This window comes from Lipophrys pholis (assembly GCF_963383615.2).
Source record: "Lipophrys pholis genome assembly, chromosome: 12".
NCBI classification, from domain to species: domain Eukaryota; kingdom Metazoa; phylum Chordata; class Actinopteri; order Blenniiformes; family Blenniidae; genus Lipophrys; species Lipophrys pholis.
Genome location: NC_137641.1, coordinates 5,444,305 through 5,470,730, shown reverse-complemented (window position 1 = coordinate 5,470,730; position 26,426 = coordinate 5,444,305). Strand labels below are relative to the sequence as shown.

Genomic DNA, 26,426 nt, shown 5'->3' with positions numbered 1-26,426 from the left:
TTCCTTTTTACATATAAATCATACAGTTGTGGTCTATACAACGCGAAACTGCAATGCTTGGGTCTGAATTCCTCATTATTAGAGCTCCACAGGCCCCTTTTCAACCCCTTTTCTGATGCGCTTCTGAGAGCAACTCGTTTTGGGGCGGTCTCTTCAAATGCAAATGAGACACTTCATACCCCTCCTCCTCTCCAGGTTGCAGAGGTCACACTCGGTTCAACGTCACCCTGTTCGGCCATCTTTGTAGTTTGATAGAACAGATACAATTATCTAGCGGCGCAGAAACTTTATATTCACACATTATTTACAAAATGTCAACAACGGAAGATTTGTCCATCCAGCCATACATGTTGGAGCCAGAGTCGGACCCGGCGGAGCGAGATGAAAATGACGATGATGCACCTTCAGAACAACGTCTTCATATGGATGTAACGCAATGGTGTGTTACTATATTTACACTAACTTCTCCATCCATGCCCACTACTACAATACTGCCTGTATTACAACGACTATTTAACACAGAAGTTACATTATAATCTAAAACGAGCACACAGCGCTAACATATGAAGACGGTGCAACTGCTAATGCTAACAAAACAATGACAGGGACGTCTTATCATCACACTTTTTAGCGTTATATACAGCTTACCGAAGTGCTCTGTTCGTCGTCTCCATAGATAGAAGGAACTGACCGCTCAATCAGACCAAGTCTTTCGGCAAATCCTTCTTTATACTGGCGGAGGTTGCTGAAGCAGTCGTCCTTAAAGTGATTCGCGCACACAAAAATGACCTTACCCACAGATGTGGGTACATTTCTGTGAAAAATAAAACTCAACCAGGCACTTCGAAAAGGTTCTGATGCTGGGAGACGGTGTAACGAAGCTTGTGGGTTACTACATCCAACAACCGAACATTTCGACTTATCCTCTCGTAACTTCGGTTGGACTACAAAATCGCAGCGAGAAACAAAAATGGCGGATTGCTCGAAACGTCGATGTCCTAATTTGGCAGTTCCGCTGAGAATACTGTGACGTCATTGTTCAAAAAACGTAATAGAGAATAGAAAAATCGAAACCGATCGCAAAATATGACCAAAACAGAATATAAAGATATCAACGGAGCACCTGAAGAGACTACTTTGAACTTTTCTGTACTTCTAAACACTCTAAATATACAACAAAATGCATTTAAGGGCTAAAAAAGTGGATTTAGCATGATATGTCCCCTTTAAGTCAGAGATCAGAGGTGAAGAACACTCCTCCACTAAATCCTCCACTCTTCTTGTCGCAGTATTATCTGACAGTTACCAAAATCATTTTTCATCATTCCAGCCACATTCCTGACGTTCTTAATGTGACCTAATGCATCTGAAGATAGTTCTGAAATGGGCCTGACACTCCTGATATTCCTGGAACTTCTTTTTGGCTCCAATGAATCTTCAAGAAGATCAAGAATCACCTGTATTGGTGAAGTTTGTAACTGAGAGTGTGGATTAGTAGTGAAAGCAGCAGAAGGAGACTTGAACTTTGATTCTTTTCATCCATAAAGGTATTTATTCTGGCAACACGAGTATCAATCTGTGATGCAAAGGCTTTTTATACTGCATCTCTGCATGATGACCTGGTTTTTGTAGCCATAAAAAAGTGATTGAGGGGTGGATTGACTCAGACCAGCACTAGTGAAGGCCGAGGTCTGAAATGCAAGGCTGCCACTGTTACAATCTAATCCAACCATTTATAGGACATGCAAATATGTTTCAACTTCCAGCTTTTATTGAAAGATATAAATAAGGATGTGAGAATATAAACACTCTCATATAATATTTTTACATTCATCCATCTTCTAAACCGCTTTGCCATGAGGATTTTATTGCTGTAAAAAAGTCATGAAAGACCAAAGATTGAGGTGAAAACTGTCTTTATTTTGTCAAAGCTTGAAGAAAATGATGATGAAAGAAGATGAATATTGATGAAGTCAGTTTGCTTTGATGATAGAAGAAAGTGAAAGAGGGTGAATGACAGAGGTGAGATCAGTGTGAGAGTAAAAGCAGTGTGAGAGTCCCAGTGAGTCCGGTCAGGACTGGGAACACTGGTCTCTCCTCAGTGTCTCTCTGAGGGGAGTCTGGGAGCCCCGGGTGGCCTCACAGGTCACAGAGCCCACCTTCCTCCACTGGTCTGCAGGGAGCCTCAGGGTGCTGCTCCAGCTGTAGAGGCCGTCCTTCTGCAGCACCCCGGGGCTCCTGCTCTCCTCCCAGCTGCTGCTGCTGCTGCTGCTGCTGCTGCTGCTGTCCTCCACCTTCCAGCTCAGACTCCAGTCTGAGGGGAAGCCCTCGTTGGCCAGGCACATGAGCGTGGCCTTCCCCTGCTGCAGCTCCTCTCTGGAGGGGGGCAGCACCGTCAGGGTGGGGCGGGTATCACCTAGGAGACACCAATCAAATTAGAGGACAGGGAGCACCCAGCTGTCAATCAACCAGCACACACCTGGACAGCTTTAGTGGGAGACAGCTGATTTGGTCCTGGAAGAAGTTGCTGTCAGAGGCTTTTTCTGCTCCAGCAGTCACTCACTCACACATTGTTTCACTTCCCTTTAAGAAGCCTCTCATGCACATCAGCACAGAGAGAATCATCCAACACTTTGACCTGAAATACCTCAAACTACACAGGAAGGAACACAAGCTGATGTCTCAACGTTTACTCTTCATTTGCATCAACGTTATCAGAAAGTTTACACTTTACAACTTATGACTGGAAACTTTAACATGAACTTCAAATCTAAATTAATATTTTCAATTATTAGGAGCAAAATGTGAAAAAAACAGTAAATAAAGATAACTTCTTTGGAGGATTTGATTATTCTACATTTATCATCAGTATTTCTATTTTACTGTAAAATAACAATATTAATGATGCATTTTAAAGTAAGAAGAGAAACAGAATTGGGAAACATTCTATAGAACCAAGAATAAATCCAGCTGTGATGAAGAGACACTCAATAAAACAAGAAGAATAAAACCTGCACACATTCCAACACAAACACATTTCAAACAGTGGACATGTCAACTAAAACTCAGCCCAAAGACAGACCAGTGCACCAGAAATGTCCCTAAATACACAGGTCAGTGTAAAAACAGCTTCAACATGAGACTGGTAGAGTTAAAACAGTGTGTTCCACAGCCATCAGGCTCTAACTGAGCACATTTAAAGACTGACAATATCTTTGGTTTTGTCATTTAATCCTAATGAGATTTTAATCCGGTGTAAATTTAAAACTAATAACTTTTCTCTGTGATCAAATTAAAGTGAAACAGAGCTGAGCTAAACTACATGAAATCAATGGAGATTAAAACTTGATCACTACAATAATTATTAAGAAAAAAAAACATCTTTCTAATCTCAAATCATTCAAAACAAGGTTTAATGTATGAATTTGTATTATTTAGTTGAAAGAATTAAAAGGAGAATAAACTTACTTCCAACATCCAGTCTGGTTCCTCCACCGAACGTGTACCACAGTGATACAAACTCATTGAGCCGCTGTACAAAAACCTCTGACTGTAGAGAGACGCCACTCTCTGATTCTGAAACCAACAAACTCACCAAAACAACTTTTACCACCTGATCCTAACGGAACACAAGAGAACAGTTCTTTCATCTGCAATGTCTACTTGAAATACATATATTTATAGAGATTGTTTTAAAGATTATTTTATATTTATTCAATAATATCTTTTGGAATTTATTCCTAAATAGATTTGGCAGCAAAAATAGGAAATTTTTAAAAAGTAAAAACTACAGACGTATCTTTAATTATTCAGTTTAATTCCTTAATATTCTTATAAAAGTTTGAATCCAGAGTGAAACTGAGAGATGAAAGTGGTCCAGGTCCCTGTTGGAGTCAGTCAGAACATTTCCATAGAGCCACTTTGCATCAGCAGCACCATGCTCCAGTGCTCTGGGAGAGTTTATAGTCCTGACAGTTGAAGACTGGATGACTGACAGCCGTCCTTCATGACAACAGAAGACAGAGAAATCCTCCTCATCAGAAACATGAGTGTGATCTGCGTCCTCATCTGGACTCTCCTCTGCTGCTGCTTCACAGGTAAAGTCCAGAGAATCAAACTCCTCTCCTCTGTCAACATCCGTCCCTCTGAAATGAAGCCCACAAAACCATGAGGCTGCTTGATGTTTCTGTCTGTGTTTCCTCAGAGTCCAGAGGTCAGGTCACAGTGACTCAGCCTGCAGCAGTCAGCTCTGCTCTGGGAGCCTCCGTCACCATCACATGTAGGACCAGTCAGGATGTTTATGTTGATAGTGATGGTGATCACTATTTAGCCTGGTACCAACAGAGAGATGGACAACCTCCTAAATTGCTCATTTACTTGACCAACCGTCGAGAATCAGGGACTCCAGATCGTTTTACAGGCAGTGGATCAAACTCTGACTTCACTCTGACCATCAGTGGAGTTCAAGCTGAAGATGCTGCAGTTTATTACTGTCAGAGTGATCATTACATCAACAGTCAGAGTGTGTTCACACAGTGAAAAACCGTCGTACAAAAACCTCCCTCAGTCAGATTGAACCGAAACTGACTGCTGCACACTGATACACTTCACTGAACACACACACACACACACACACACACACACACACACACACACTCATTAGAAATCTCTGACATAAACTGAACTAATGAATTTATTTATTCAGATCAGATGTTTCTTCACCAGAGGCGGTGGTGTTTCAACATGTAAATACTTGGTGGTGAGATTTTATTTCAGGTCTACTGAGCGCAGAGTTCAACACCACTTAATACCAAACTAAAGTTTGTGCAGAAGTTTTGAGCTCCAACATCTTTATGACAACCATATACTGTAGGATCCCATCTTGTGAAAAGGTTTAACACGGGGAATAGCCTCTGATTAAATCATTTAATAAACTAAACTGTGTCTCGGTGGGGAGTTGAACACGGGCCTACTGATTGCAAGGAAAGAATTCCTCCACTCGACGAGCAGCATATTGATTTACAAGTGAGATTCTTACACAGATTTTATTATGACCTTACACTGACTTTACCTCCAGTTTCTCCTCTAAAGTCAGAGTTTTACATTTATACACCAGTAAATAATCAACCTCATTCATTTGGATTCTTAACTGTTAGCTCTCGCGGCGCATAAGCTGGCGTCACAACTCACTCAGTTACCTTGAAAAAGTAATCCAATTACTGATTACTAGTTATTCCTTGAAAAAGTAACTTAGTTACCTTACTGATTACTTGTTTTTAAAAGTAACTAAGTTAGATTACAAGTAATCTTATAGTTACTTTCAGCAGCTGCCAACAACATGCCCCCCTCAATCTCAACATAAAAAGGACAACTGGTTTTACCAGAAACTGAGTTCTGATCACTGCCTGGCCTCCTGCTGATCCAGATTTAACCTTTGACCTTCATTCTTTGTTGTATTTATATCTGACTCATGGTTTTATTATCAGATTTTTACTATTACTGGTATTTATTAGTACATAGTTTAGTCTATTGTTGCACTATTTATCTGTTTTCAATAGAGCAATAGTATTTATTTGTTTGCACAACCTGCTCTATGCAACATTTTAATGACAGAGTAACGTGTTATTAATTAATGCGTTACCGGCATGACTGTGGCTATGTCCCGCTGGTCTTCCCTCCCCCTCTCTCTAACTGGTAACTTGGTAAAGATGGTGATTCTCCCTAAATTTCTTTATTTGTTCCAACACATTCCAATTTTTATAAGAAAATCTTTTTTTTAACAGATCAGACAATAATATAATGTTTGTGGTTGAACCAGACTCCTTGCATCAAAAAAATTATTCTACAACTTCCCAAAAAGCGGGACGGTCTTGCACGACGTAACATCATACAATACTATTGGTCATGCAATATTAATAAGCTCTGTCATTGGCTGGACAATGAAGCCGACACAGATCCTTCATGGGCTCAAATAGAACGTCGATCTTCAAGGTTCTCTCTCCAGTCCCTCCTCACTTCTCGTCTCCCTGTTAACATTCATAACATCTAACAGAACCCTGTTGTCAACAATTCTTTGAAAATCTGGCTGCAGTTCCGTAAATATTAAAGCTTGAATTACCCCTCAATTTAAGAACTGATTGTTAAAAACCATCTATTTCCGCCCTCCCTATCACATCCTGCATTTTAAATCTGGCAAAACAAGGGCCTGGGGCCTCATTTATAAAACACTGCGTAGGATTCCTACTAAAAATGTTGGTGCGCTCTAAAGCTGAAAATGGCGTGCGCCCAAACAAATTCAGATTGGTGAAACCGTGCGTACTGCACTTTCCTGTTATAGATCACAGTCCACCTGGAAGGTCCCACAGTTGATGTCCCGCCCTCAACACGTCCACTTTTAACCATAAATGGTCGATGCAAAGTGTCTCGTCAATATCTTTGCATCTCAATCGGCCCGTTGATCGCCGGCATTTGACGCTAAATCCTGAGAGAAAAGAAGAAGAAAAGGAATTTTACAGAGAGAGAAATAGTCATGGAGGAGGTGGAGGTCAGGAAAATTATATTAGTTGGTGGTCACCAGTGTTGCCACAGTTACCTTGCAAAAGTAATTAGATTACTGATTACTAGTCACTCGCCTAAAAAGTAATTTAGTTACTTCATTGATTACTTGTTTTTAAAAGGAACTAAATTGGATTACAAGTAACTTTTTAGTTACTTTCAACAGTTGCCGACACCGCCCCACGTCTCTAAATAAAAAGGACAACTGGTTTGGCCACAAAGTGAGTTCTGATCACTGCCTGGCCTCCTGCTGATCCAGATTTAACCTTTGACCTTCATTCTTTGTATTTATATCTGACTCATTTTGTAATGATCAGATTTTTACCATTACTGGTATTTATTTACCCAGTTGTAGTCTGTTGTTGACCTTTTAATTACCCCTCTTGAGGAGAAATCAAGTCTTTCATTGATTGATTGATTGAAAAAGAAAAAAATGACAAAAAGAGTTCAACATCTCTGCAGTTGTGTTCTTGTGGCAATAATATGGTTTAGTGTTGACATTTCTTAGTTTCCGTTGTTTCGTGTCACCTGAATGCACCGTTAGAGCGAGTTGGTCTGTGATTGGCTGAGAGTGGAGAAGGGGGCGGGTCAGGTCGGACTGCATGCGCTGCGTATGTCTGTGGCCGTTTCCCAATTCTTAGAGCGCCAGTGTGTACTCGCTTACGTCACGAGTAACTACTTGCAGCGTCGTCGGAAGTGCGGAAATGCAAATTTACGAGGACGCATCGGCGTTAATGGAGAATTGGAACACGAGTACTTCATGACGCTGTGGCTGTCATGGCTGGATGATGGACCCTGAAGCTGAGGAGGAGGAGGAGGAGGAGGAGGAGGAGGAGGAGGAGGAGGAGGAGGAACCTGTTTCCTCTCTGGTTCAGCAGGAAGGTGATTTGTACCTGATATTTTATATGATGATCTAAATTTTAGAACATTATTGTAAAATAGTACCTTTTCTGTCACATACATGCGGTGTATATTACAGTGTATTGTACCGTGTATAGTACTGTGTTTAGTACCGTGTACAGTACTGTATAAAGTACAGTGTATAGTTCCGTGTATAGTACAGTGTTACTATTACTTCTACCTCCTATACAGCCTTTATTTTACTCTTCATCTCCTTGGAGTTCAGTAACAACAAAAGCAGCTGATCAGAAATGTCCTACTAATACAAACAATTATTTTACTGTTTTAATGAAGATCCTTGATGTTTATTAAATAATTAACCAGCTTTTCTTCCCTGCTGCTTGTTGTCATCCTTCTGGTCATGTCATTAATATGTACTGTATTACATTTGTCTAATATACATCCTACAGTTAATCACTCCAATCATTAGTTGTAACAACTTCTCTTTAGAATAAATACATAAATGGTTTATACTGTGTGAGAGTAAATACATAAATACACACATGGCTTACACTATTGAGCAAAGAAATATATCAAGCAGAAGATAAAGGAACATTTATTTAATAAACTTCAGCAGAACCTACAACAGTAAAAACACAAGTTAGAAACATTATGTACACAGAAAAATGACATTGTTTTTAAAAATTCTAAAGTTCTTTCTTTTATTTCCCAGGAACCCCTGCAGTGATACACAGGTCCATAATGTTCCTATCCTGGAACCTTTCTCTCCTGGAGGTGTCGTGACTCCAGCTTCAGGGTTTCCAGGAGCATCGTTATGTTGATACTGATGTTCCTGCTGGTCATCAGGCATTCTGCTGTACTGCTGATTGATGGTGTCACCTTCTAATTCTTCCTCCTGCTGGTCATCAGGCATTCTGCTGTACTGCTGATTGATGGTGTCACCTTCTAATTCTTCCTCCTGCTGGTCATCAGGCATTCTACGGTACTGCTGGTTGATGGTGTCACATTCTAATTCTTCCTCCTGCTGGGGCCGTTGATGGAGCCACGTTCTAATTCCTCCTCCTGCAGAGCCACAACACATCTGTTACCTAAACAACAAACTTTTCCCCTCTATCATAGTGGAGTTATTTGTCATACCAAAGGAGGTTTATTGAAAGTTGAATTGTGTTCATTTTGTCGTTCTAAACCTCATATATTATAGACTCTTTTTTAATGACACCGGTCACCTGATAAAGACCGACATGTCATCACAACCAGATGAAGCTCTGAGGAAGACTACAGATGCAGCTGAAACATGCCAGCAAGGTAGAATCTTTCCTGCATCTACCTGTTGTTAAAAAAGACTCTGTAATATATGAGGTTTATTGACGTGTACATTGGCAACTGGGGATCTGTGCAGGATGCTCTTGTCCTGCACAGATCCTCCATGTACCAGCAAGTATTAGTACCAGCTGGGTGATGGAGGAAGTGCTATATCTACTAGTTACTTTCTGCTGGCTGATGGAGGAAGTACTATATCTACCAGGTACTTTCTGCTGGCTGATGGAGGAAGTACTATATCTACCAGGTACTTTCTGCTGGCTGATGGAGGAAGTACTGTATCTACCAGGTACTTTCTGCTGGGTGATGGAGGAAGTACTGTACCCATGCCTGCAGCACACAGTTGTTATTATATCACTGTACTGGCAACCTGCTTTATCTCAATAATCACAGTCATGAACACGAAGGAAAAAATAAATTCTGATTCATGATTACATCAAAATATATCAAATGTTTTCCATGTGAATTTTAACTGACAGGCAGGTTGAAACCCAACAGACACCAGGTCAAACCTGCTGGTGTTCCATCTTTCTGAGAGCCTGGAGAGACGTCCTCTTGTTGCTGCCTGTCTGTGTGGCATCAGGTGACAACATGGAGGTGGTGGAGGAAGGTCCAGGAAGGGAGGAGGAGGAAAGTCCAGGGAGGAGGAAGAGGAAGGTCCAGGGATGATGATGGAGACGACCAAGTGACACTGAGGACGCCCAGAGGGACCTGGCAGGAAGTGATGTGCGAGCCAGACTGTTCAGCTACCTGCTGCTGAAGAACGACCTGCAGGCCTCAGAGAGGAGAACTACATCTAGACAGGAAGCTCTCCTCATGTAGTCATGTTCTCTAGTCATGTGTAAATATATGTAGATAGATGGATAAAGACAGAGAGATCAACAGACTGTAAATGATTGTTTATGACTGTAAAATATAGAACTGAACATTTCTCTGTTTCATTTGATAAACAATGTAATGTTGCTTTAAAGAAGAAATTGTCTGGGGTGAATTTCAACAATCATGAGGTCTATGAGGAGGACATAAAACAAAAAGAATGACACACTACCAATTCAGTAAGTTATTAACACATGTATGAATAAAGTATATACATGTAATAATTCAAGCATCAAAAACAATCCTCACTCCCATCCTCATCTGGAGGAGTTCCTCTTCTCCACTGGACCAGGCTTCAGGTTCCTCAGTAGTCCTGGATTCAAATAGTGCATGGTGTTAGTTTGAATCCACAGCATCCTCCAGTGCCAGTAGATTCTCCAGTAGAACCAGTAGAACCTCCAGTAGAACCAGTAGAACCTCCAGTATGATGGGTAGAAATCTTTAGTGCAATTGAGACAAAACACTATGGCCAGTAGAACCTTCACCTCTCAGTCAAGTTAAAAAGTTTTAAACATAATCTTTCCCCTCAGCAGCAAATATAAATGTAGATGAACACTGTTAGATTTACACTAAAACAATTATATCTCATGTTTAACCACAGTAGAGAACCACAGCCAGCCTCGTCTCAGTCTGGATCCACAATCTCCGAAAACCTCAGAACAAATGTTTAAGTAAGCGTGAGCTTGAAATATCAACCTCATAACAACATTTTATAACAACTATAGTCTGGCCTAAAACACTCTTAAAACTACACTCTGTTAAACAATGACGCTAATATTTCAGATCTTTTACGCACCGTTGTGTGTTTCCCCCTCTGCGATCTCCTCCGTCATCTCTTGCCAAATGCATTATGGGTAAATTGGCTTCCCAAGACTGAACAGGTCTATTTCGATGCATCCTTGATAAAGTTTGCGGAGCGAGGATACATCTGGGTATTCCATGTGTACTCGGTGAGAAACGGCCTAAGAATTGGAACAGTACTTGGTCTCCCACTGATGACGTTTAACAGGTACACGAGAGCACAAGTATGGAGGAGTATGGGTATTGGAAAACGGCCTGTGTGTTTGGAGGAGAGAGAACGAGCGGCCGGTTCTGTTTAATGATAAAGCAGCTTTACAGACAAGTTACTCATCCTGCTGGACGCTACAATATTAATGCACAGTGACTTGGAGAAGTAACTTTAATCTGATTACTGGTTTGGAAATAACAACGCGTTAGATTACTTGTCTAACCAGCATCACTGGTGGTCATGGTAGTAGAGTCACTAATAAAAGTAAAAACAAGCGATTGGCAGCACGTCGTCACTGCTGTAAACAGTGTGGCAGCCACAGAGAGATCAGTGACTGCAGAGGTGGAGAAGAAGAGTCTGATCTGAAGGTGGAGGCCAGAGGAGAGTGACCTCATGGGGGCAGCACCTGAGCACACTGCTGGACACCATAACAGCCCTCATGGTTGTGACGGCCAGCGTGTCTTTCTGGTGGAGACCACAGCGGACCGATAAAGTTCACTTTTATCTGTTTATTAAATGTATGAAGGAAATACTTGAACAGGGACTTGTAAAAAGGCTCAGTGGACTTTGTGTTGTATCCTCAGTCACTGGAGAGTTGGAGGCGGAGGGTGACGTGGAGGTCGTCTGTCTCCAGCAGCAGAGCGTCCAGAGCGCATGGCGGTGCAGCGCATCCACAGTGCAGCTTCATGCACGACTGTCACCGTGCTATTTATATGCGTTCTTAGCAATGGGACCGGTTGTTAAACACCTTGTCACAATTGATAATCAGTCAGTTCTATCCACCGCTCTGGATCATTTCAAGATGAAAGTTTGTCATATGAACCTCGTGCTGTTGATTCAGTAGTAATGGCTCATTAAAGGAACATCTATAACACTGAAGCTCGGCTGTTTATGATCACCTGGATCTATAAGTCTGACATTTGAAGACATTAAATGTATGAGATGAATCTGGCTTCAATTCTCCACCTCACAATCAGCACCGCCAGTTTCCACCGTCTCCAAAATGTGTGTGCGCAAGGTTCAAAGTTGCCGTACCGGTACGCACATTCTCCCGCAGAGCTTATTTCTTTAAATCACAAACTTTGCGTGGGAAGTGGCGTACGCATCTTTCAGGACCTGTTTTGTCCGTCAGCAACCTTTATAAATGAGGCCCCTGATCTTTATAAAGAAACTATTTACTGATTTTATGGAGCTTTCAATCAGGCTTGAACTACCTCACTCTCACTTCTTAATTTTTCTATTAAGCAGGCACTTTGTCCAAACCACCTTCCTCCACTGCTCTACCCACCACCCGAGTCTCAGATTGACTCACTGCTCTCTCTTGACCCTGCACAGAAACGCTCCATCTAGGTGATCTACAACTCCATTGACTCCCTCAACTCCAACCAGATGACCAAACTGAAACAGACTTGGGAGGAGGAAATAAGAACGTCAATATCAGACAGCCGATGGGACCAACTTCATGTGCGAGTTCACTCATCCTCAATATGTGCTCGGCACGGCTTCTTTCAATGCAAGGTTCTCCTTAGAGTGCACTACAGAACTGCTGGACCGGCACAAATGTACCCAGGCACCAGTGGCAGTTGTAATAGATGTAAACAGTCACCTGTCAACCAAACACACATGCTCTGGTCCTGTTCAAATCTCACTGGCTTCTGGCAGCAGATTGTTGATCCCCTTGCTACAGTGCTTGAGATGGAGCTTTTCCCTGAACCTTGCACTGCACTGTTTGGGTCGCCCCCAATTACAACAGCTAATCTACCTGTGATTTTTCATTTAACTATTTGTGTTCCTTATGTAGTTGTGTCTTGAATGACGTTTTAATTAAAGGGTGGGAAGGGACAACGGACAGTCATGGACTTTAGTTCAGCTGTAGAAGCAGATTGAGCTCAATTGATTCAATATTGATACTGTGATTATTTTTCTTGTCCCCATCATGCATTACGTTGAATGACCCTCTTACTTTTCAACCCATCTGTTTATGCACATTTTTCTTTTGTTGTAAAAAGAAAAGTGAAAATGCTAAAAAAAAAAAAAAAAAAGATTTAAAAACAATAAATAAAAGACAGCAGGTCCAAGCAGCAATCTCCTGAGCTGGACCAAGACACCATCCGGCCGGGGAAATGAAGCAGGAGCAGAAAAAAAGAAAAACACAAACCAGAAGAAGACAAATGTTCTTCTCTCCTGCTGGTTCCTGTCAGGACTCTTGCTGTGGCATTATGAATCAGTGGAAGACTTTCAGCAGTTATTCAGACACCCTGATATTAGGGAGTTACAATAGTTACTCTGGAGGGAACAAATGTGTGGATTAGTTTCTCAGCTTCATTCTGAGTCAACATGTTCCTGATATTAGAAATATTAAGCAGGTGACAAAAGGCAGTCCTGCAGATTTGTTTAATGTGGAGCTGAAGGATCAGTCCTGGTCCAAAGTAACTCCAGGTTCCTCACAGTGGTACTGGAGGTCAAAGTAATACCATCCAGAGTTACTATATGTTCAGATCATTTCTCTCTCAGATGATTTGGGACAACTATAATAACTTGTGTTTAATCTGAGTTCAGAAGCAGAAAATGATCATTCATCCAGACTCTTGTGTCTCTAAGAGAAGCTTCTAGTTTGACAAGTTGATCAGTATCATCTGGTTTCATAGAGAAATCCATTGGTGGATCATCTGCATAGTAATGGAAGTTAATGGAGAGTTTTCTGATCATCCCTGCTCCCTCCTGCTCATCCTCTACATCCTCCTTCTTGGCAACATCATCAGTAAACATCATCTTCATTTCCACTGCTACGCCGACAACATCCAGATCTACATTTCAACCAAATCTGTCACCCCAACAACCTGCTCCACCCTCACCAACTGCCTCAGTGAAATAAAAACATGGATAAAACATGAAACATGAACTAAACTACGACAAATTGTACATGATAATCATGAGACCTAAATCCCTCACAAAACACATGGACAACTTCACCCTGACCACTGGAAACTCCACCCTGTCTCCGTCACCTCACACCTGTAATCTGAGAGTTATTCTCCACATCAAGCTCACCTTTGAACAACACATCAACCAGATCACTCGGACCGCCTTCTTTCACCTCAAAAACACGGCCCACCTTCACAACTCACTCTCCTCCTCTGCTGCTGAAACCCTCATCCACTCATTCATCACATCCTGAATCCACGACTGCAACAACATTCTCCTCGGCTCATCTTCAAAAGTCCTCAATAAACTTTGGTGTATCTAGAACTCTGCTGCTCGTCTGCTCACCCACTGCAACTCCTGTGAACACATCACCCCCGTCCTCCTGAACCTCCACTGGCTCCCTGTCCTCCAAAACATATCACTAACATCTCTGTCTGTCTGTCTGTCTGTCTGTCTGTCTGTCTGTCTGTCTGTCTGTCTCTCTCTCTCTCTCTCTCTCTCTCTCTCTCTCTCTCTCTCTCTCTCTCTCTCTCTCTCTCTCATCATTTTCTCACCTTCTATCCACATATGTTTTTCTTTCTCTCAGTAAAAGTACCTGGATATGACTGTGTTGAATTTGGTGAAATATAAATAAAGTTCAATTGAAGTAGAACATGGACCTTTCTGATTAATAACAGATGTTTTTTAATACTTATATTCTAATTCTGCTAAATCTTCAGACTAAATCAAAGCATCTCTAAAGGAGGAGATTTTATTTGTTTCAGGTGGAAATAAGTCGTGCAAAGATGTACAATTTAAAGATTTCTCTTGAGTTTTATTTTGAACTCAAAACTTTTTTTTAGGTTTCTTATAAATGCAAATTACCTGAAATATCACTCTCCATGTAATCTACTTTAGTCCACATCTACATCTCCTAATATCTTCTGTAGTAAACAAAGAGTTGAAATGTTTAATCAGAACAGTCTGGATGTTCACTGTAATTCATCAGAGTATTTATTAACCTGATATCAACAGGAAGAGACAGAAGCTCCAACATTGCTCATTAACTAAAGTAACAATTCATAAAATCAACCTGTATGCTGATGATGTTGTTTTTGTATCTTGGAATATTCTCTCAAAATGCCAAAATGCCCAAAATGGCAATTCTGGGACTTGATCACACTTAATCTAAATAATGTAAACTGTCAAAGTTATCTGAACTTGTATTTAACCACATTTGCTCATGATGAATGAAGAGCACAGCTTCCTCTGACTGACTGTGTGTTTTGAGTCTGTTTCACATAAAATTGATTCAGCAACAAGAGGTGGAATCCTGAGAGTATCTATCAAGTCAAATTTCTGCTCCAAAGAAGGAGTTATGATGATTTTATTGCTGTAAAAAAGTCATGTAAGACCAAAGATTGAGGTGAAAACTGTCTTTATTTTGTCAAAGCTTGAAGAAAATGATGATGAAAGAAGATGAATATTGATGAAGTCAGTTTGCTTTGATGATAGAAGAAGGTGAAAGAGGGTGAATGACAGAGGTGAGATCAGTGTGAGAGTAAAAGCAGTGTGAGAGTCCCAGTGAGTCCGGTCAGGACTGGGAACACTGGTCTCTCCTCAGTGTCTCTCTGAGGGGAGTCTGGGAGCCCCGGGTGGCCTCACAGGTCACAGAGCCCACCTTCCTTCACTGGTCTGCAGGGAGCCTCAGGGTGCTGCTCCAGCTGTAGAGGCCGTCCTTCTGCAGCACCCCGGGGCTCCTGCTCTCCTCCCAGCTGCTGCTGCTGCTGCTGCTGCTGCTGTCCTCCACCTTCCAGCTCAGACTCCAGTCTGAGGGGAAGCCCTCGTTGGCCAGGCACATGAGCGTGGCCTTCCCCTGCTGCAGCTCCTCTCTGGAGGGGGGCAGCACCGTCAGGGTGGGGCGGGTATCACCTAGGAGACACCAATCAAATTAGAGGACAGGGAGCACCCAGCTGTCAATCAACCAGCACACACCTGGACAGCTTTAGTGGGAGACAGCTGATTTGGTCCTGGAAGAAGTTGCTGTCAGAGGCTTTTTCTGCTCCAGCAGTCACTCACTCACACATTGTTTCACTTCCCTTTAAGAAGCCTCTCATGCACATCAGCACAGAGAGAATCATCCAACACTTTGACCTGAAATACCTCAAACTACACAGGAAGGAACACAAGCTGATGTCTCAACGTTTACTCTTCATTTGCATCAACGTTATCAGAAAGTTTACACTTTACAACTTATGACTGGAAACTTTAACATGAACTTAAAATATAAATTAATATTTTCAATTATTAGGAGCAAAATGTGAAATAAAAGTGAAAATTATATCAAGAGGTTTTAATAATTTTACAACATGTATCATCAGTATTTCTATTTTACTGTAAAATAACAATATTAATAATACATTTTAAAGTAAGAAGAGAAACAGAATTGGGAAACATTCTATAGAACCAAGAATAAATCCAGCTGTGATGAAGAGACACTCAATAAAACAAGAAGAATAAAACCTGCACACATTCCAACACAAACACATTTCAAACAGTGGACATGTCAACTAAAACTCAGCCCAAAGACAGACCAGTGCACCAGAAATGTCCCTAAATACACAGGTCAGTGTAAAAACAGCTTCAACATGAGACTGGTAGAGTTAAAACAGTGTGTTCCACAGCCATCAGGCTCTAACTGAGCACATTTAAAGACTGACAATATCTTTGGTTTTGTCATTTAATCCTAATGAGATTTTAATCCGGTGTAAATTTAAAACTAATAACTTTTCTCTGTGATCAAATTAAAGTGAAACAGAGCTGAGCTAAACTACATGAAATCAATGGAGATTAAAACTTGATCACTACAATAATTATTAAGAAAAAAAAACATCTTTCTAATCTCAAATCATTCAAACCGAGGTTTAATGTATGAATTTGAATTATTTAGTTGAAAGTATTAAAGGAGAATAAACTTACTTCCAACATCCAGTCTGGTTCCTCCACCGAACGTGTACCACAGTGATACAAACTCATTGAGCCGCTGTACAAAAACCTCTGACTGTAGAGAGACGCCACTCTCTGATTCTGAAACCAACAAACTCACCAAAACAACTTTTACCACCTGATCCTAACGGAACACAAGAGAACAGTTCTTTCATCTGCAATGTCTACTTGAAATACATATATTTATAGAGATTGTTTTAAAGATTATTTTCTATTTTTTTCTATTATGTCTATTGGAATTTATTCCTGAAGGGATTTAACAGCAAAAATAGAAAATGTAAAAAAATAAATGTAAATGTAAAACTACAGACGTATTTAATATTGTCATTAAAGTTTGAATCCAGAGTGAAAGTGAGAGATGAAAGTGATCCAGGTCCCTGTTGGAGTCAGTCAGAACATTTCCATAGAGCCACTTTGCATCAGCAGCACCATGCTCCAGTGCTCTGGGAGAGTTTATAGTCCTGACAGTTGAAGACTGGATGACTGACAGCCGTCCTTCATGACAACAGAAGACAGAGAAATCCTCCTCATCAGAAACATGAGTGTGATCTGCGTCCTCATCTGGACTCTCCTCTGCTGCTGCTTCACAGGTAAAGTCCAGAGAATCAAACTCCTCTCCTCTGTCAACATCCGTCCCTCTGAAATGAAGCCCACAAAACCATGAGGCTGCTTGATGTTTCTGTCTGTGTTTCCTCAGAGTCCAGAGGCCAGGTCACAGTGACTCAGTCTGGAGCAGTCAGCTCTGCTCTGGGAGCCTCCGTCACCATCACATGTAGGACCAGTCAGAATGTTTATTATAGTACTTATCACCATTTAGCCTGGTACCAACAGAGAGATGGACAACCTCCTAAAAGGCTCATTTACTGGGCCAGCTCTCGAGCATCAGGGACTCCAGGTCGTTTTACAGGCAGTGGATCAAACTCTGACTTCACTCTGACCATCAGTGGAGTTCAAGCTGAAGATGCTGCAGTTTATTACTGTCAGAGTTTTCATCTTATCAACAGTCAGTATGTGTTCACACAGTGAAAAACCGTCGTACAAAAACCTCCCTCAGTCAGACTGAACAGAAACTGACTGCTGCACACTGATACACTTCACTGAACACACACACACACACACACACACACACACACACACACACACACACACACACACACACACACACACACACACACACACACACACACACACACACACACACACACACACACGCACACACACACACACACACTCTAGAAATCTCTAACATAAACTGAACTAATGAATTTATTTATTGAGATCAGATGTTTCTTCACCAGAGGCGGTGGTGTTTCAACATGTAAATACTTCGTGGTGAGATTTTATTTGATGTGCATGGAAATATCAAAGTGATTGGGATGAAATTGGTGAGTGTTTTAGCCACTAAATTCACTCCTGATCTTGATGCAGAGACTCTGTCAGCCCATTTAAAGTATAGACTTGGCCGTGATGTAACTTGTCAGCGTATTGACACTGCAAGCAACAGGTACAGCTCATTTAGACCAGGATACAAAATAGAGCAGTCAAACCTCAGTTGATAACCTGAAGCCACTCCACACACCTTGTAGTCAGTGTTAACATCAGACAGAAGAGAATATTTCAAGATAAAGTCAAACTCTGCAGACCTGAGATCATATGAAATCAACTGGCATCAATTCAAAATGTATGATAAACAGAAGAGAGGTTGACATGCAGGAAATAAAAATCTGTTTTTTTGTTGATATTTTAGTCTAATTATGACAAACTGAAGGCAGCATGTAAAGAAGATGGATGGAATGTATATATTGAATAATCTCCTAGTTTGAGGCACATCACAACATCCTGGTCTTTTTGTGAGTCTGTATATTCATCCTCTTTCATTTTGATAACTTTTTCTGAACGATACACCAAAGATAAAGTCATGATCGTGTTTTCGATTGAGTTTATAGTACTGTGCTAATATTTAGTATGCAAAACAATATATTTAATGAACTAGACCTTTCATGACTGGGCAAAGAACCAGCCAGTGTCATGATCTTGCTCAGTCATGAATTCTTGCATCAATGCTACAATGGGAATCCCTAACCAGCCCAAGATTTATGGGAATAGAGGACAAAACTCATCTTCCATATCATGAGTCCTGGTCAACTGTAGAGTGGAGATTCTAAAACTGAAAGGGGTTCGATCAACTGACCTCATTTCTTCGGTCCCTGATGTTGAACAGTATAGTTCTGTACTTGTTGGTGTATTTGTTGTCGGTGTTTCGGAAAATGTCCAACATCTCCGTCTCAATGCTTGCGACAAGTTTGGCAGCTTCACTCTCTAACATCTTCAAATCCTCACACTCACACACCCTTAAATGAAAAGAGTTAGTGAACAAATAGTGACATCAACACTCAACCTTTGACTGCCGCCCACATTTAACTGCCAAGAGTTTCATGTGACTATTGTAAAATAAATGATGGTGAAAGTCAAATGTTTTTGCAAATGTGGGTCAGGATACTCTGATAATCATACATATAATGAAATTTTAACTTAAATTTTACTGGTGATTGGAATTGAGGGTCATGAATTTCAAATGCGTCTCATCTCGTGTTGCATATTATGACTTGATCGTAAAATTCTATTGTGTGTATGCCAATATCTTTTTGGAAGAAACAACTTAAATTACACCATGGAGATAATCAAAAGGTAACAGGCTGTGGGTTTCATACAAGTGTGTAAAGTTATTCTCACCTTTCAAACAGGATGTGTGTGAGAGAGCGTTGGATGATCTGCCTGAGCAGGCGATTAGGCTGACAGGGCCTGGAGGAGGGTGGGCTGGGTGCTGGTGATGCAGGCAGATACTGAGTTCCATTCCATGTTAAAGCTGAGGAAGGCTTCTGGGATGATGTTGAGACTGCGGGATGGCCAAACGGAGACTCCATTTTCTTTGTCGTGCAGTCTTAAGAGAGGTGGCTCAAGAGGTGCGAAGTCTCGTGATCGGGGTTAATGGCACTTGTAGTCTATTGACAGAAAAGACACAAGACAGAGTTCTTTCGTAGATTATGATTTTTCAACACGTCCCTAATACATTTGAGGTAGGTCAGACATTGAGTAAAGAGCCTCTCCTTTGATCTTCTTTGATCAAATGTTCACTCCTTTGCTCTCCCTTGATCTCCTTTGCTCTCCTTTGATCTCTGAGTGCTATATAACTCAAAAGTACCTTTGTTAATGCCAGATTCGTTTGCAAAACCGAGCTAGCGAGAGGAGGATATTTTGTCTATTGAAGCCCAAGAAAAGTTCTCCCTGCTTGGACTCAACGTATTAATTGACTTAACTGTGAGAACAGAAGTCAGCAGCACCGATATCATGACTCGAAGAGGTAAGTAACATTGTGTCCAGGACTCTGCAATCTCATTATGTCACCTAACGTGCTCCATGCTTGACATTCACAATAGAAAATGACTGTTTGGTGATCAGATGCTCAGTTTGATAATGAGAAGAAACAAAAGGCTGAGGCCAGTAAGAGAAAATCTGTTTTCGTGTTTAATCTTGGGCTTTATTGGAACCATCACCATTTCCATTATTTTGGGCGAAATGATGTATTTAACAACCCTTCTCATTTTTTCCTCCATTTGTAGATTACCTTAGTGCTAAGATTTTATTTTAAATCTCATGAGCGCTCAATGCCTATGTTAGGACAGCCCAATGTTTTAATTCCCGACTGTGACTACAGGCTTAGGAATTCAGAACCACACTTCCACCTCAGGGAACGTGTAAAAAATAAATTGCTGCCAAATAGCAGCTGAAACCTTGCAAACAGGAACGGTAATCGTCAAAGAAGAGGACGATTCAGTTGGAATTTTTAATTATTGAGAGCCAAAAATGCAAAACACACACACACACACACACACACACACACACACACACACACACACACACACACACACACACACACACACTGATAACTCCGATGTTAGAAGAGCCCCGCCTCAGGAAGTTCAATGTAATTGAACCTTTTCTCCAGGGCTCTTCTGCTCTCATCCACAAACAAATGTTGCTCAGTGATGCCCTCTACTGGGGGCCTGTTGTAGTTTAATTGTTATCATCACTTGTCGACATTTCGAGTCCTTGTTCAAGTTTCAACATTCATGCGTCCTGACGAGACAATAAAACATGAGCTGAGACCAAGAAGATCTTCTGAGATTCTTTTCCGTATCAAACCAGAACACACCAACACATCCAGACACTTTTCTCCTTTATTCTTTAAACCCCACAGCTGCTGTCGGCTGTATTGAAAGGAGCAGACTTTTTGTTTTTCAACATTTCTGTTTTAACTTTAGCCTGTCCTGTCTCATCCATCCTTCACTGTAGAATATTCACATCATCACATCAGTGACTTTTGTCTTGTTTCTCTCCAGAGAGTTCACAGCAACACTTGGTCACCAGAAGATGAGCTCCAGTGTGGAGCAGGAGGAACATGAAGCTCCACACATTAAAGAGGAGGAGGGTGGTGTAGAAGTGACTGATAGAAAGTGACCATTTCCACGACTCTGTGAGGGACTTGACCACCCAGCGACTAACTTCTTTACCCTGTCGGAACAAACTATTGTCCTGTACGAGGTGGAGATTGATCGTCAGCACAAACTGATGGAAATAATCTGGAAACCTCAAATGAAGTTACACAAGAGAGGAATGGAAAAGAAGAACAAGAAGAACCAGAACCCCCACAGATCAAAGAGGAACCAGAAGAACTAGAACCTCCACAGATTGAAGAAATAAAGCTTCGTTTTGAGGAAATGTGGTGAAATTGTCAGTTGAAAACATAAGTTATGTCAGAAGGTAAGATCTGTCTGATGGGAAGAAAAACCTTTGTGAAATCTGTGATCAAAGTTACAACCGACAGAGGAAGTTGTTGGTCCACATGAGAACTCACACAGGTGAGAAGCCGTATTCTTGTGAAACGTGTGGGAAGTTTCAATGATCGTAGTTTTACATCATGTGAAAACTTACAGAGATGAAGTCATGAAAGACTCTGAGAGATCTCATTCAGGATGTCCAGCTTGAGCCCAGAATCACAAGGTATCATCCAGTTGAAAGGAAACGTTGCTGTTTAAACACCGTCGACACTGTTTGTCACAAAAAATAGAAGGTTAAAATAAATCTGGTGTCCATTTGTGTTCCTAGAGAGAAGCTGACAAACAGTCCCCTGGTTGCATATTGAATCTTAGAGAAGCTTGTTTCATTCTTTAGTACGAACACGACGGCTTGTTTTGAAAATGTGACATTAAAAATCTTGTATGAACAGATGTGAACTTTGAAGAAATGGAAATAAAATGTGAATATGAATCCAGTGGGTTTTCTTATTCAGTGTTTGTTGTTTTTGTTTTAACTCACAGCCGATAGGTTGTTAAATGGTTTCAGAAAGATGCACCTACACTAGATAACTGGATTAAAGTTATCAAGGAGATTTGAGATGAAAAAACTGACTTTCTCACTACACCTGCAAAAGGAGTAGTACATTACAAAATGGACATACTTAATGGTATATTGTACTTTCAGATATGAGCTCACCCCCATTGCTTCCTCATCCCACACACACATTCATTACCTGTGTAAAGTGATGAAACACACTCAACCTGCTGTGCAAAATAATCCCTTTTAGCAAATCCCACAAGAATGTAAATTGCCTGGAGATATAGTGGAAAATAATGTCTGGTCACTGAGATGTACTGTGACACTGTTCTACTGCTCATGTTGCTCTATGTTCTGTGTCTATTAAAAAAAACAACTAAAGTTAAACAACAGATAAAACTGAATTCAGCGTTGCACATGGTGAATCAAACCAGGAAGAATGAAAGAGTTTGCCCTCTGGTGGTGACTTTGTGTCACTACATTGTTGTGTAAAGTTACAAACATTAACGAGTTGATGGGTGAAGTTACGTTCACATTCTATTCCATTGTTCATTTTTATTCACTCACAGACATTTAGAGAAAATGCCCAGCCTATTTTAAAAGTAATGTCTTTTCAGCAATAGTTATGTTTTCTAAGAACAATAATTTATCTCATTTCTGACGGAATTAACCCTGAAATGAACGACAACGTGTAAATATGCACACATAAAAATGATTTGTTTTCCACAGTGATTCATCACTAGTGATGTTTTTCAGGATTATTTTGCAGTGGTAGGAAATCTAAACGTCTGAAGGGTCCTCGTCGCCGCCTGGTGGACAAAAGTAGAAACTACAAGAACATAGAAACTGTCATGGCGTCCTCCTCTCATATCAAGGTTGGCTCTGGTCACTGGTTAGTTTATATTTGATCAATAAAGGTGTTCAGCTAAACAATCACAGGATCAGGAAGTTGTTTGAACGTTTGTCTAAATGACCTTGACGCTTCTTTTAGATGCGGTAACTTAAAGGTATGAACTCTTTATAATCTCCTGAGCATTTAGAAAGCTTAATAAACTAAAAATCTAACTCAAGGAGTCAAATGATAAATGATACTCTTTGATCATTTGTGAAATCAACCACAGAAAAATGTCCCAGCCCCCTTTTGTTTCTGTTGAATGAAAATATGAAAGTAAATTAATACATGTGAGTTTTTTTAACCAGTTCATGATTATTTACAATCACAATCAGAGAGAAACTGTTTATCCTCATGAATTGACTCTTGTTGATCGACTAGATATCCAATTTATTTTTCACAAACAATAAACTTAAAAGCAAAGTGTCCCTCTCATTTTCTTTCTAGTTAATTTGGCACTTTTCTTGACAAAAGGCCAAACAAGTTGATCGTCACACTGATGGATTAATATCTCATCTATTGATCAACTGATTGATGGAAAACAATCTTTAGATTCTTGTAAGTGCTGAGCTCTCAGCAGATTCTTTGACCTTTGGTAGTAAGTTCATTTTAAACTGTTGAATCTCTGTTGATTCTTTGACTTGGATGTGCAGCAGCACCGACTCCAAAGCACATTTTGTAGACGTCCTTGTAAAGCTTCACTTCCTCTCTTCCTGTTGTCCTTCTGTCACACATCAGCCCTGACACTGCCTCACTTCTTCAACCTCTCTGTGGACTGTCCATCCCTCTGGACGCTTGACCTCAGAGCCTCACCACCTCTGCTCTGAGCTTCTTCTCCTGTCTCTTCTCTCACATGTTCTGTCTTTTCTCTGCTGTGCAGACCTCCACCTCTCCTTTCCTCAGACCATTATGAAAAAAGGAAACGTCCTGGATACCATCAATGAAGTCACCATCATCCATGTCTTCACCTTCCTCATCCCCTGTGTCAGACCGGCTGCTGGACTTCTGGACTGACCCCTCCTGACTCACCCTCTTAGAAGCATGAAGTGTCTGTGGGGAGTCATTCTTTACTCCCACAAATCTTCCTGCTGCTTCAGCCACAAACTTAATAACATCTGACCTTGATTTCTGCTGAACCGTATGGCTGTTAACGCCAGCGTTTCCACTCATTTAGTTTTAGATGTGATAAAATTATTCTCAATTCTTTGATTTTCCATGTACGGACGATGATTCTGGACACATTAAAGATGCATTAATGTTTTGTAAATGACGTCTTTAAAGTCAAAATCCTGATTTTATTTATTTTACTTTAATATAATATTCTCAGAATAAAGTCAAACTTCAGACTTTTTAAGTCTCCAAGGAGAAACTCACCACTTTGATAACTTTTCATCTGGTGAATACAACTATGTACATGAGTCAATGTTTTATCAGCATTATCAAATGGCATTTTCATTGTTAATGCTCTCATTGCTGCACTGTTTAGCGCTCTCGCTTGACAGAAGGTTGTGGGTTCAAATCCAGCTGGAGCTGTTTGTGGAATTTCCTTGTGTTTCCTCAGGGTTCTCTGGTTTCCTCCCACATTCCAAAAAACTGCATGTAATGTTAATGCTAAATGAAGTGTCTGTGTGTGTCCTGTGGAAGACTGATGACCTGTCCTTTTTCTTTTGAAACGTATTTTCATTGACGTCCATATGACGTCCAGACAAGACGTGAAAACAACGTCCAAGAAAGACGTCTAAATAACTTTCATTCTGGCTCGTCTGAGGACGTCTTCTGGATGTCAAATATTGACGTCTATATGATGTCCAGAAAAGACATCCAGACAACGTCCAAGAAAGACGTCTAAAAAACTTTCATTCTGGCCCCTCTGCAACTGCAACGTGAAATAAGTGTCGGTCACGCTGCTGCTTCAACCAATCAGGTTTTGATATTGATGCTCTTTTTGTTTTTTAATTGATTCATTTTATTTTATTTTATTTCATTTTTTATTTTATTGCCCAAATGGGGGAACATCCAAACAGAGCAAACAAACATCAAACAACAAAAAAAAACAATTTTAACAGACGATGCTCACAAATAATACATTAGTATAATCTTAAGCTCCATGGTATGAACTTATAAAGATAACTATAACAAATACAAATAAGGATGACATTATTTATTTTAAAAGAAAAGTATAATTAAAAAAAAAGAAAACACAAAAGGGACGAGGGAAGCAGAGGGTCTCATTATTCTTTTTGGAATAATTCTTTAATTAACTCAATAGTTTTAATGCTTTATTTTGGTGTTTATGTTACTTAGTGTTTTAATGTGTTTCTTTAAGTTCAATATAAAACTGAACATAATCTGGGTTTACCTTTGCTAATCTGCATTTGCGAATGTGAAATTTTCCAACTAGAATTATTAAATAAACTATAAATTCTATGTCTTTATTTTTGTAATTAAAATATGCAATTACATGTTTACAATCAATTTGAGCATGATTTTAGTTTTACACAGTATATAATTCTCAATTTTAGTCCATAAGATAGTTGAATAGGAACAGTAAAACAATTAATGACTTAATGATTCATTTTCACTTTCTAAAAATTTGTATAAGTTTACATTTGTTAAATATATGTTGTGCAAAATATTAATATGTACTTACTTAATTTTATTGACAATACAAAATCTGTATGGCAATAACCAAGCTCTCTGCCAATCAATGTCTGTTAAGATAAAAATCCAAAAAGATTTTCCTCTGGGACTTATTCTCCTTTTCTCATAAAAACTGTTTCTTTTATGTTTATTACTTCAGTTATGATTCAAAATGTCTAAACCTTTAATAAACAGCAGGTTTATGACACAAATAGATATTGGTGACTCAGGACCCGCCAGCAGGCCTCGGGTGATGTCAGCGTATTCAAGCCCTCTGATTGGTTCGTCAGAGAGTTCACTCTCCAGCGCCAGCTGACTGCATCTGGAGCGAGCTGCATTAACAATATTATAGTTGTGTTTGTTTAATAGTGGTTTTGTCAACCTACAATGGCTAAAGGAGAAGATAAAGAGATTTGGTTGCAGATTTATTGTCAAAACATTTTTAAAGTGGGACTTTTCCTAGAGGTCATTGAACGCACCGCAGGCCTCCAAGCACACAGAGGTCCGGTACAATTTACTTGTGCTCACTACAAGTTCCATGGCAGGATTCAAGATTATGTTATTCGCCATTATATTATTTTCAAACCATGAAAAACGTTTGTCACCGTCCACGGCCCCCAGGAATTCTGGGAATAACAGTGGCTTTTTTTATGAAGCTGAAACAGAAGGAGACTTGAACTTTGATTCTTTTCATCCATAAAGGTTTTTATTCTGGCAGCATGAGTATCTATCTGTGATGCAAAGGCTTTTTATACTGCATCTCTACATGATGACCTTGTTTTTGTAGCCATAAAAAGTGATTGAGGGGTGGATTGACTCAGACCAGCACTAGTGAAGGCCGAGGTCTGAAATGCAAGGCTGCCACTGTTACAATCTAATCCAACCATTTATAGGACATGCAAATACGTTTCAACTTCCAGCTTTTATTGAAAGATATAAATAAGGATGTGAGGATATAAACACTCTCAT

At 40.2% G+C, this 26,426-nt stretch overlaps 1 gene segment (V, D, J or C); it reads right to left on the bottom strand.

Annotated features, from left to right (window-relative positions):
• Positions 1 to 1,901: 1,901 nt before the first annotated feature.
• Positions 1,902 to 18,857, bottom strand: LOC308117906 (Ig kappa-b4 chain C region-like). The segment is given in 3 exons: positions 18,723 to 18,857; positions 3,469 to 3,619; positions 1,902 to 2,416 (listed from the first exon to the last, which is right to left on the bottom strand).
• Positions 18,858 to 26,426: the final 7,569 nt, after the last annotated feature.